Source organism: Sycon ciliatum, chromosome 7, assembly GCF_964019385.1.
Source record: "Sycon ciliatum chromosome 7, ocSycCili1.1, whole genome shotgun sequence".
Classification (NCBI taxonomy): Eukaryota; Metazoa; Porifera; class Calcarea; order Leucosolenida; family Sycettidae; genus Sycon; species Sycon ciliatum.
This window is the reverse complement of record NC_088649.1, coordinates 12,446,938-12,460,546: the sequence shown is the minus strand read 5'-3', so window position 1 is coordinate 12,460,546 and position 13,609 is coordinate 12,446,938. Positions and strand designations below refer to the sequence as shown.

Below are 13,609 nucleotides of genomic sequence, written 5' to 3'. Positions count from 1 at the left end.
ATCCTCGTGAAAGTGTCAGGAGTGTTTCTCCTCACGGATGTTTTCATTATGTTTTAGTCGTCTATTCACCTTCACCCTGTGTTTCACCTGTTCTGCTGAATTTAATTTTTTCCACACGTACGTATATCGTGAGGTTCTCGATCTTTGATTTTTGCTGTACCGGTAGCTCTATAAATTGCTGTATTTTGACATTTTTCCATTATTCCCTGTACTTACCCAAGCGAAAACGTTCGGTTACCAAAATTAAGAATTAATTGACTTACTTGACTGTGTGGATTGCGTCGGTGCTGTCACCTTTTCTCATTATTATTACTACAATAGTCAACTTTTTTTATATTTTTTGGTCATTTTTTCCACCTCTCGCATACGATTAATTTTTAGATTATCGATCGGGTGACGAAAAACAAAGAAATAAAAACGCTTGGCCTAATGGGGCGCTAATGATTTCCATTTTGCAAGGCATGTCATGTCGGTGTGTGATTTGTCCTAGGCTCTGCTTTGGCAGTGGCAGCACTTTCACGTCAGTGCATGCAGTGTTACATCAGTAGATCTACGCAGTTTTTTTCATATTTTTTTATTATCACCTCAGGAATGCCACGTATACTGCTCTTTTGTCTCCGAAACTTTGAAAATTCTCCGTGAAGTCCAAATTTGAAACATCAGGAATGATGCTCATTATTCTATAGCGCTGTGTGGTGCAGAAACAACGGTTTGTTGTTGCTGTGTTGTATGTTCTGGAACAGGTTCTCTTCAACGTCACGAGTCTATCAAAAGTTGTCGCCTTTGGCATTTGCTTTTTACCTACTAGTATGTACCAGCCTACAACTTACTTAGTACAAGTACTTGCAAGCAGTAGTAGCGATTGCTATGTAGACCGAGTCAGCGGTCAGCGGTTGGTGTTCGCTATTCAGGACTTGGCTGCGGAAAAAGATTTGGTTGGAAGGAGCTACTGGTAGCTAAAATTTACATGCAAGCGAAGCGTCAGCATGTCGGGAACAAAGGTACGCTAGTCGCTAGACCGGCTATGTAAAGTTAGCAGTTATGTTACCTGTACTACAACTAAGTATAGCAACGAAGTCAAGACGCTTGCAACGAGCTTGAAACGGCAACGTCGTTACACGTAGCAGGTCAACACAGTATGTCTTTGGAAGACGGAGTTCAACTTCGGTCAAGAAGTCCAGCAGCCACCAAGCGAACTGGCATGGCTAGCAGTGGCCTCTGACATAACGTCGAAAGTTCGGTCTTCGGACCTGTCCATCGTGTCACATCGTTTGTGACTTCTGTGGCTATCCGTACACCGACCGACCTGCAGTGCAGACTGGATATGAGTGCGTTTGCATACCATGCCTTCGTTATTATTATCATTTTTTTTTGTAAACTGTCACCAATATCGACACGGACACGAAGCTGGCGAGCGACAGAATATGGATAAGTGCAAAACGTACCATTCTCACGCTATCCATTAGCCGACTGCGGCGTGCAGACCCTCATCCGGAGTCATTGCTGTTCGTTCAGTAGCCACTCAGTGGCACGGCAGAGAAAGCCACGAGCGATGCGGATGGCGTAGCAAGTAAGTAAGTCGGTGTTAGTGAAATGAAAAATATTATAATTTTTACATCAGTGCACTCTGGCATCTATGTGCTTGTACATTGTTGTCTGGGTACACGATGTAGCTGACTTTGCCGCTGCTATGGTGTTGAATACGATCCGATATCCGCAATAAGAGTATGTCTCTTGACCCAAGCAGCCCAGTACATGTACTAGTTGGGAGATAGTGGTGAGAAATGTACTAGTGTATCGTGGACATGGAAATCCAGTGTGAGGTCAAGCGGCCCCTGTCATGGTGCTGGCTGGCCATACAGCCATGAGTACGCATACGATCAACATGATTGTGCACTGTGCATGCAACGTTCTGTATGCACTAAGGAGTATGGACGCTGGCCCAGCGGTCATTCAACTGGATTTCCATGTCCACAACAGACTACTTATATTATGTTCATTGGTTGAGGGGAAAGATGCAAACGGGTAGTTACCATGGTTACATGTAGCTGCAAGGGTACATACTCCCCAAGAATGTTTAACTCCAGCTATGGGGTCTGCGAGTCCGCGGTGGCAGAACTTCATATCACGTGACAAACTTGCACACATTGTTTGCACCCCGTGCATGATAGATACAGGTTTGTACGCAACCCTGCTCTGGGTTCAACTCTCTTATGGTCGTTTGTGCACTGTTTGCCAGTGTAGCCTTTTAAACCATGTCACGTGATGTGAAGTTTTGCCGTCGCAGTACTGTATAGAAGTTATGCAGGCAGTTGTACACTCTTGAGGGTTATGTACTCTTGCATGTAGTTATGGTACTTTGGTAATATAGTGTGCTTGCAAGTACTTACATCCGTGCACACAGATAGGTTGAGCCTGATTTCTCTGTGCTGCGCTGATGAGTCCACAAAGGACGGAACAGTTCTGTACGTAGTTTGAGTACATGAACACGGCAATACCGGCTGATGCAAGCCCAAATGGTACAGCCGCGAGGGTGCATTGAAGCCAGCATTGCCCGTGCGTGTACTCCCAGGCGGCTATGCAGCCATGCGCATGAACAAGGTTGCTGTCACTGTCCTGCACTTGCAGCTACAGCCACGTAGAGTCTAAAGTAGACGCTCTGGAAGCGGTGGTGTATGGTCGGGGATAGCTCCCAAGCTGGTAACTTTAGTTCATGTCGCTCTGATCTGCAAGTGGTTCTGCATCCAGTAGCTATGGCACCTAACATTCCGCTTTGAGCACAAGCACTGTCTCAGTGAGCAGTGTCCACTGTACAGCAAAACACAGCCCACACGTACGCACTCATGGTTGACTGTTCCCATGACAACGGGGACCATGGTGACATGCAATACAAAGTATTTCTAGTGGATTGTTCCCTGTCTGGAATCCGAGCTGTGTGCAGTCACGAGTCGGGGCATGTTTCGTACAATACGGTACAGATATTCTGTAAACCTTGCTGGTTAGATAAACTTTTACAGAAGAAGTGCTGTTTTTTCTGTTCTAAGTTGTTCTCTAGCATGCATGGACTGTGGAAATGATGTTCTTATGGGGGATGCTTATGCATTTTCTTGTACTTATGGCCACTTGAAAGTACGAAAAACGCAATTTTTGTGCACCCTCTACTCTCCTTTGGTTACCGCCCTACCTTGGAAGCAGACCAGCCAAAGTCCTTGCACTGGTGAAGGATATCATCACAGTAATTGACTGCTGCATGTATGACATGGACATCCACAAACAGCTTCAGGACATGGTTCAACCGGGTGCAAGCACATGCCGTGTGGTCTCCACAGATCATGGCCAGAGTAAGCCATTGGAGGAAACGGACCAGCTGGTATGGAAGAGGGGATTTATCCAACACTTTCTGGATGAGATGGATAAGGAATGACTTTTTGTTTGTCTTTCCAGATCTGCTGAAGGAGGCAGTAAGAAACCCCGTCCAGCCGTTAAGCCAAAGCCAGTGGCTGGTTCTCGTCCTGCACACCTACGACAGCAAATATCCAAACCTGAAGAAGAGGTAGTGGAACCACCGTCGTCTTTTGAAAAGGTACTCATACCCAGACATTGATTGTGATTGTGCTACTGCTATCCTGCTGCTGCCGTGTTGTGATTCATGTATGATCAGCTGAGGGGTTTGCAGGATGGCATGCTGTACAACACAACACATGTGTACTGTATGTTGCAGTGTCTGCTCTAGGATTGTAGGACAGCCGGGTACACGTGTACCTGGCGCAACCATTTCAACCGGGTCGGAGCCGGGTACACATGTACGTGGCGTGGCGCTGTCGCACCAGCTGAGTCACATGCTTTAACTGGATGGTTGGTTTGATTTTAATTCGGACAATAAACGGGAACTAGGCCCAATGGTATAAAGGCGAATGGATAAGCCGCATTTAGAAAAGAGAGGACAGGAATTAGAAAATTATGGAAGAAGAAGAAGTATCTGACACATACAAGCCATGTAGTCAGTCCTTTCAAAGTTCGAAAGTGTAAAGTACCAACCTGGTCACAGGTGACCCGGTACTATATTTTCAACCGGGTCCAAGCGCCGCCCAACCGGTTGGGTTACCCGGCTCACCCGGCGCTGGAGCAGACACTGGGTTTGTGTATGTAGAGCCAAGCTACTCCATTCATCATGCAAACCTTTCTCGGTTTCATTGCTAGAAAAAATTCCGCTTTTATCACACGCCATGTCCTTAGTATGGTATCTTCTCCCACTGTCATCACTGGCATACAAAAATATAGTAAGTTTGTTGATATACATGTCACATATTCACGCATTCTGTCTCTCTGTCTCTCTCTCTCTCTCTCTCTCTCTCTCTCTCCCTCTCCCACTCTCTCTCTCTCACTCTCTCTCTCTATCTATCCATCTGTCTGTTATGGTAACAGGACCCAATACCAGGATTAATGGTACATACTCTACTTCGTCGAGCACCCGGTTCGACAGGAAGACGCTTGCCAACTCGGCGTAGCACGGCTGCCAAGTCAGACTCTCTCTTTGTCATGTAATGTATCAGAGAGGCTGAAACACTGAAACTGTCAAGTTGGAGGAGCTTTGAGAACTGCAATAGAGTATACCGAAATTATCAGTAAGTTGGTGAAATCAAGGACTAGCTGTGCACTACACTGGTCTGGCATGGTGCTGTTGCTGCTACAGTGTAGTAGTGGTGTACTGCGCTGCACTGGTTAGGCTAACGAGGTGATCCTGCTAGTTGTGTATTGCACTGCGCTGGTTAGGCTAACGTGGAGATCCTGCTCAAGACCGGGGCGCTCTTGCTAGCCTCCATGTTGCTGTTGTTCCCGGTCTTGGAATCAGCTAACAGTTATCAGCTATGCGTGGTACTTGTGTGTCATATCTACTAGATGTTCTGATTTTGGCAAGTGATTCTTTCCCCGCCCCCGCAGCCCCTTTTGCTTTCAGAATATTATTAATTCTTACAAAATAAAACTGTTGTGCCGTAGGTAGTATCAGGGGCGGATCCAGGGGGTGCGAAGGGTGCAAATGAACCCGTCAGGATTTTCCAAAAAAAAAAAAAAAAAAAGCCAGGCCAGGCCCAGGCTCGCTGCGCGGATCCGCGGATGATTTGTGTGCAATCACGTGATCGTTCTGGACACGTGCTCGCGCCAGGGCTGCACATTTGGAATAGAACTTTTTTGGAACTAACTGTTACTTTTTCACCGGCAACAAAGGCACTTCGAAGTTCTTTACTTTTGACGTTGCATGTTTCAGTTGTCGTGTTAGCTTCAGGGAGTCGTCATATACCGGTATTTGACGACTCCCTGATTAGCTTCTTTCAAATTCTCACTGCTTGTTCCGACTCCGTTTCCGTGCATGCTGAGCGGAGATGTCGGACACAGCTGGTGGACCAGCTGGTGAGACCATCGAGCCTGCTGCTAAGCGTCGTTGTTAGAGCCCGGCATCATCCTTTTGACATTGGGCGATTTGCTGGATTGATGGAGAATGCCAGCAATGATGACATCAAGTCGCTCCTAGATAATGTTTGGAAGCCTTCGAACCGAACACACATAACATACTATGTCTTTGGTTTACTATTGCAAAAAAAAATATGTAAGTTTCATCCTCGCACCCCTCAGCTTTGGGGTCTGGATCCGCCCCTGAGTATGTGCTGCAACAGTACGTCTATTATATTACGATTTGGAAAGTCTTGAATTATCGTTTCATAGCCCCATTCCTGAAGATCGTTGAATGACATTGTGGAATTACTCCCCTCTTTTAATCAATTTCCTTCTCAGAGTGACTCTGATTCCTGCATTTTGGTGAATGGTGTGCATATCAATATTGTGCTGTTTGCATAGTGCACGGTTATTCCATCACACCCTACATGATAGATGTATGGACTGGCAATAGCCGTAGCAGCGTGCACTAATGTGCCTGCTGCTGCACCCTAGCATCCTGCACACTGTGGTAGCACTCAAGACCGTGAATGTCATTCTGCTATTAATAAACCAGTATGTACACGCACGTGGAAATGACATCGTGCTGTTGATCCACCGTTGTCTTTGTCATATTCCAGTGGTATGCAGCTGCACTCAGTCTTTCACTTACTTCTCATTGTTATGTAGACCGCCCTTTCCCTAGTTATGCTTTTATCTCCTTTCAAGTCAATCATAATAATTATGTATGGATACTTTTTTACACCGTTGATGCAGATCATGATTTTGAATTCAGTGACATTTCAGTCTCTTGAATACTCGTATGCTGTGCGCCCAGGAGTGCTGGATACCTTGGCAACAATCACTTACTGTGCTGTACTTGTGTGGTAATGTGTGCTAGCAGTCTATGCTGTGTATTCTGAAGGTGACTTGTCGCGGGCGAGAGAGAGAGAGAGAGAGAGAGAGAGAGAGAGAGAGAGAGAGAGAGAGAGAGAGAGAGAGAGAGAGAGAGAGAATGGGGGGGGGGGGGGGGGGTCGCGTAACTACAGATGGTATCAACTATCATTGATCTATGTGTTGAGGATTGGGCCAGTAAAATGTTATAAGGCCACTCGTTTTTATTTTTATGATTCGCCTCACCCGCGCGCATATGAATATTAATTATTCAAGGAGGTTGAGTCCGGAAGAAAAAAAAATGAAAACTGTGCTGCACTGTGGTTACCAGTCATTCACATGTGCAACCTGGACTGCTAGCTCAACACATGATGCGAGGTCGCTAGCGATGCACTTCTGTATTTTGTTGTTGCACACTCTACAAATTGTAGCTGCTGGTGCACAGAAGCTCCTACCACGAGTACTAATAAGTAATAGCTAGCTACATAATTATACATGTAGTTGCTATACTAACTTTGGATGCTATTTCACACGGTGTATTGGTCGATTTTAGAGAATTAATTTTAGCATGATTAGGTCTACAGTAAACTTTAAATATTATTATTAGACGCGACATTCCAACAGTCAGCATTTGGCTATCAAGAGTCATCTGTCCGTTAGTGATAGTTGTCGTGAGTTGTACAGAGATGATGTGTTTTCTCAGTTTTGGCCCGTGGCAGATCTGTATTACATTTGTCTGTTTTGGAAGCGTTATATATCCGTAAGTTGTCCCCTGAACTATGTGTTCAGAAGGAAAATGTTTTGTCGCTGCAGTTGTTTGGCGCTAATCCTCGTGAAAGTGTCAGGAGTGCTTCTCGTCACTGATGTTTTCATTATGTTTTAGTCGTTTCTTCACCTTCACCCTGTGTTTCACCTGTTCTGCTGAATTTAATTATTCTTTTCCACACGTACATGTATATCGTGAGGTTTTCGATCTTTGATTTTTGCTGTACCGGTAGCTATATAAATTGCTGTATTTTGACATTTTTCCATTATTCCCTGTACTTACCCAAGCGAAAACGTTCGGTTACCAAAATTAAGAATTAATTGACTTACTTGACTGTGTGGATTGCGTCGGTGCTGTCACCTTTTCTCATTATTATTACTACTACTAGTACTAGTCAACTTTTTTTTATATTTTTTGGTCATTTTTTCCACCTCTCGCATACGATTAATTTTTAGATTATCGATCGGGTGACGAAAAACATAGAAATAGAAACGCTTGGCCTAATGGGGCGCTAATGACTTCCATTTTGCAAGGCATATCATGTCAGTGTGTGATTTGTCCTAGCCTCTGCTTTGGCAGTGGCAGCACTGCACGTCAGTGCATGCATGCAGTGTTACATCAGTACGCAGTTTTTTTAAATATATTTTTTATTATCACCTCAGGAATGCCACGTACTGCTCTTTTCTCTCCGAAACTGTGAAATTCTCCGTGAAGTCCAAATTTGAAACATCAGGAATGATGCTCACTATAGCGCTGTGTGGTGCAGAAACAACGGTTTGTTGTTGCTGTGTTGTATGTTCTGGAACAGGTTCTCTTCAACGTCACGAGTCTATCAAAAGTTGTCGCCTTTGGCATTTGCTTTTTACCTACTAGTATGTACCAGCCTACAAGTACTTGCAAGCAGTAGAAGCGATTGCTATGTAGACCGAGCCAGCGGTCAGCGGTTGGTGTTCGCTATTCAGGACTTGGCTGCGGAAAAAGATTTGGTTGGAAGGAGCTACTGGTAGCTAAAATGTACATGCAAGCGAAGCGTCAGCATGTCGGGAACAAAGGTACGATAGTCGCTAGACCGGCTATGTAAAGTTAGCAGTTATGTCCTGTACTACAACTAAGTATAGCAACGAAGTCAAGACGCTTGCAACGAGCTTGAAACGGCAACGTCGTTACACGTAGCAGGTCAACACAGTATGTCTTTGGAAGACGAAGTTCAACTTCGGCCAAGAAGTCCAGCAGCCACCAAGCGAACTGGCATGGCTAGCAGTGGCCTCTGACATAACGTCGAAAGTTCGGTCTTCGGACCTGTCCATCGTGTCACATCGTTTGTGACTTCTGTGGCTATCCGTACACCGACCGACCTGCAGTGCAGACTGGATATGAGTGCGTTTGCATACCATGCCTTCGTTATTATTATCATTTTTTTGTAAACTGTCACCAATATCGAGACGGACACAAGGCTTGCGATCGACAGAATATGGACAAGTGCAAGACGTACTGTTCTCACGCTATCCATTAGCCGACTGCGGCGTGCAGACCCTCGTCCGGAGTCATTGCTGTTCGTTCAGGAGTCACTCAGTGGCACGGCAGAGAAAGCCACGAGCGATGCGGATGGCGTAGCAAGTAAGTAGGTCGGTGTTAGTGAAATGAAAAAAATAATATTATATTTTTACATCAGTGCACTCTGGCATCTATGTGCTTGTACATTGTTGTCTGGGTACACGATGTAGCTGACTTTGCCGCTGCTATGGTGTTGAATACGATCCGATATCCGCAATAAGTATGTCTCTTGACTCACTAGCAGCCCAGTATATGTACTAGTTGGGAGATAGTGGTGAGAAATGTACTAGTGTATGGTGGACATGGAAATCCAGTGTGAGGTCAAGCGGCCCCTGTCACGGTGCTGGCTGGCCATGCAGCCATGAGTACGCATACGATCAACATGATTGTGCACTGTGTATGCAACGTTCTGTATGCACTAAGGAGTATGGACGCTGGCCCAGCGGTTATTCAACTGGATTTCCATGTCCACAACAGACTACCGTAAAAGTCCGTAAATAAGTACCTGCCCGAAAGAAATACCCCGTTCACTCTTTTGGCTCTGTCTGTTGAAGTCAAGTCAAGCCCGATAAACATACCGCCCGAAATAAGTACCGGTACAATTCGCACATGCAGCACGTAGCATGTACATCGACATGAAAACGACTTCTCCACTACACACAAGTCAGGTCCGCAAGTTAGTTCGTGCCCGAAAGTCAGTACCCGCCCGAAAGTTAGTACGGGTGTGGTCACTAAATTCGAAAGTAAATACGTACTTATTTACGGACTTTTACGGTACTTATTATTATGTTCATTGGTTGAGGGGAAAGATGCAAACGGGTAGTTGCCATGGTTACATGTAGCTGCAAGGGTACATACTCCCCAAGAATGTTTAACTCCAGCTATGGGGTCTGTGACTCCGCGGCGGCAGAACTTCATATCACGTGACGAACTTGCACACATTGTTTGCACCTCGTGCATGATAGATACAGGTTTGTACGCAACCTTGCTCTGGGTTCAACTGTCTTATGGTCGTTTGTGCACTGTTTGCCTGTGTAGCCTTTTAAACCATGTCACGTGATGTGAAGTTTTGCCGTCGCAGTACTGTATAGAAGTTATGCAGGCAGTTGTACACTCTTGGGGTTATGTACTCTTGCATGTAGTTATGGTACTTTGGTAATATAGTGTGCTGGCAAGTACTTACATCCATGCACACAGGTAGGTTGAGCCTGATTTCTGTGTGCTGCGCTGATGAGTCCACAAAGGACGGAACAGTTCTGTACGTAGTTTGAGTACATGAACACGGCAATACCGGCTGATGCAAGCCCGAATGGTGCAGCCGCGAGGGTGCATTGAAGCCAGTATTGCCCGTGTGTGTACTCCCAGGCGGCTATGCAGCCATGCGCATGAACAAGGTTGCTGTCACTGTCCTGCACTTCCAGCTACAGCCACGCAGAGTCTAAAGTAGACGCTCTGGAAGCGGTGGTGTATGGTCGGGGATGGCTCCCAAGCTGGTACTTTCAGTTCATGTCGCTCTGATCTGCAAGTGGTTCTGCATCCAGTAGCTATGGCACCTAACATTCTGCTTTGAGCACAAGCACTGTCTCAGTGAGCAGTGTCCGCTGTACAGCAAAACACAGCCCACACGTACGCACTCATGGTTGACTGTTCCCATGACAACGGGGACCATTGTGACATGCAATACAAAGTATTTACAGTCGTACCTCTCTAATCCGGCACCTTTTGCTACGGCGTTTTCTGCTGGATTAACGAGGGTGCTGGATTAAGAAATCCTGCCCTCTGACCCGGCCCTACCCAATTGCATGCATGTATCATACGTCAAAACGCAGGGTATTTCCGTGTCGACCCAAGTATTTGGTGCACGGCTTTATATTCTCAACTGTTCTCCAGGAATATACATAGTGATAAAGTAAAACAGAGAACATGTTCACATGTACTCTTGCACACACACGCACCTGAAAATTGGCAGGACACTACTATTGAGTTAGGGTTCGGAAAATTCCTAACAACCAACCGAACTGAACTCTCCCGCGCGAGGTAGAGTACAGTTGTCAACTGAACTGAACTCTGAAGTGGCCCCGCGCGCGCGCAGCACTGACCAGACTGGCCTCGCAAGGAGTGCACCTGTACGGTACGCAATTTACGACTGCCGGATTATGAAATCAAACTACGTGCAGTTTGAGCGATTCGTTTAAAAAAGTCACTGCCGGAGGCGGAATTCAAGTGCTGGATTAAGATGTAGGAATTGAACGAAAAAAATCGGTTTCGTCAGAAAGTGCGCCGGTTGGCAAGGGTTCCGGATAAACAAGTGCCGGATTAGAGAGGGACGACTGTAAAGTCAATTGTTCCCTGTCTGGAATCCGAGCTGTGTGCAGTCACGAGTCGGGGCATGTTTCGTACAATACGATACAGATATTCTGTAAACCTTGCTGGTTAGATAAACTTTTACAGAAGAAGTGCTGTTTTCTCTGTTCTAAGTTGTTCTCTAGCATGCATGGACTGTGGAAATGATGTTCTTATGGGGGATGCTTATGCATTTTTTTGTACTTATGGCCACTTGAAAGTACGAAAAACGCAATTTTAGTGCACCCTCTACTCTCCTTTGGCTACCACCCTACCTTGGAAGCAGACCAGCAAAAGTCCTTGCACTGGTGAAGGATATCATCACAGTAATTGACAGCTGCATGTATGACATGGACATCCACAAACAGCTTCAGGACATGGTTCAACCGGGCAAGCAGATGCCGTGTGGTCTCCACAGATCATGGCCAGAGTAAGCCATTGGAGGAAACGGACCAGCTGGTATGGAAGAGGGGATTTATCCAACACTTTCTGGATGGGATTGTTACGGAATCTCAGCCATTCCGTTCCCCGGGACGCAGGACACAAAGGACAAGACTGGTTTGTTTTACATAATATATTATATATATTATTTGAACATTACGGAAAGGTAGACTACTCTGACAGAGACGAACAAGAAGACTGACAAAAGGACTCTCGACTACAAAATCGCGCATGCTCATATCACACATGCACGCGACTAGACGAGACAGTTTGGGGAATGCCATCACACAGGAAAACAACACATCATTTCACAACACCTGCCCCCTTGATGACATTCCACAAAATAATAAACCGACACCACGTTCCACATGCACAACAACAAAAGGAACCACAGCAGAACAGAAAAACGAAAACTTTAGAGCCGACGCTCTAAAATAATATCCGGGCCACGAAACAGGGCCAAACAAAAACCTAGAGCCGACGCTCTACAACCAGGCCACGCCACACAAGCCACACAAGGCCAACAGCCACACAAGGCCAACAAAATAATAACATGCGCACAGCCGCACCAAATAAATCTACAACAAAAACAATGGAGAACAACAGAACGAATAGAAGAGCAACAGACCGACAACAACCAAACTGAAACAACACAGCAACAAGCAACGAACTGAACAGAGAGAGAACAACACAGCGAGCAAGACAACAAGACGAACAACAAGGACGACACACAGTCGGTGACGCCAGACTCGTCCACTGTCCTCTGGCGAGCCACGGCCACACGCTCCGTCGCGGTTCCTGCCGTCTCAGGCTCCAGTCCACAGTGACTGTTCTAGTCCATCACCTTCTCTGCCTCCTCTCCGCGTCGTCTTCCGCTTCCACCAGCTCTTCACCTCCTCCGCTCCCACGCTCTGTTTACTTCAAAGTAACAGTTACATAGTTGTTGACGACGACGAACAGACTCACTACAAACTAACTCATCCTCTGCGTCCCGGGTTTCGGCACCACGCTGTAACGGAATCACAGCCATTCCGTTCCCCGGGACGCAGGACACAAAGGACAAGACTAGTTTGGTTTACATAATTATTATTGACATTACGGAAATGGAGACAACACTCAAAGGGACGAGCAAGAAGACTGACAAAAGGACTCTCGACTACAAAATCGCGCATGCTCATATCACACATGCACGCGACTAGACGAGACAGTTTGGGGAATGCCATCACACAGGAAAACAACACATCATTTCACAACAGGATAGATAAGAAATGACTTTTTGTTTGTCTTTCCAGATCTGCTGAATGAGGCAGTAAGAAACCCCGTCCAGCAATTAAGCCAAAGCCAGTGGTGGCTGGTTCTCGTCCTGCACACCTACGACAGCAAATATCCAAACTTGGAGAAGAGGTAGTGTAACCACCGTCGTCTTTTGAAAAGGTACTCATACCCAGACATTGATTGTGATTGTGCTACTGCTATCCTGCTGCTGCCGTGTTGTGATTCATGTATGATCAGCTGAGGGGTTTGCAGCATGGCATGCTGTACAACACAACACATGTGTACTGTGGGTTGCAGTGTCTGCTCTAGGATTGTAGGACAGCCGGGTACACGTGTACCTGGCGCAACCATTTCAACCGGGTCGGACCCGGGTACACATGTACGTGGCGTGGCGCTGTCTCATCAGCTGAGTCACATGCCTCAACTGGTTGGTTGGTTTATTTTAATTCAGACAATAAACGGGAACTAGGCCCAATGGTATACAGGCGAATGGATAAGCCGCATTTAGAAAAGAGAGGACAGGAATTAGAAATTTACGAAAGAAGAAGAAGTATCTGACACATACAAGCCATGTAGTCAGTCCTTTAAAAGTTCGAAAGTGTAAAGTACCAACCTGGTCACAGGTGACCCGGTACTATATTTTCCACCGGGTCCAAGCACCGCCCAACCGGGTGGGTTACCCGGCTCACCCGGCGCTCAGCAGACACTGGGTTTGTGTATGTAGAGCCAAGCTACTCCATTCATCATGCAAACCTTTCTCGGTTTCATTGCTAAAATACAATCCACGTTTATCATGCGCCATGTCCTTATAATGGTATCTTCTCCCACTGTCATCACTGGCATACAGTAATGTAGTAAGTTTGTTGATATACATGTCATGTATTCACGCATTCTGTCTCTCTGTCT

General features: G+C 46.0%; 2 long non-coding RNA genes across 2 annotated transcripts in view; both read left to right on the top strand.

The window, feature by feature from the left end:
- The first annotated feature begins 359 nt into the window (after window positions 1-359).
- Window positions 360-6,295, top strand: LOC135821014 (uncharacterized). The gene is made up of 3 exons (XR_010554278.1): window positions 360-1,570; window positions 3,445-3,583; window positions 4,426-6,295. It is a non-coding gene; the product is annotated as an uncharacterized LOC135821014 (long non-coding RNA).
- A 1,460-nt stretch (window positions 6,296-7,755) lies between these two features.
- Window positions 7,756-13,609, top strand: part of LOC135821013 (uncharacterized) — a 16,737-nt gene continuing 10,883 nt past the window's right edge. Inside the window, exons 1-2 of the long non-coding RNA XR_010554277.1 lie at window positions 7,756-8,707; window positions 12,721-12,862. This is a non-coding gene — a long non-coding RNA (uncharacterized LOC135821013). The remainder of the gene's footprint in view (window positions 8,708-12,720; window positions 12,863-13,609) is intronic.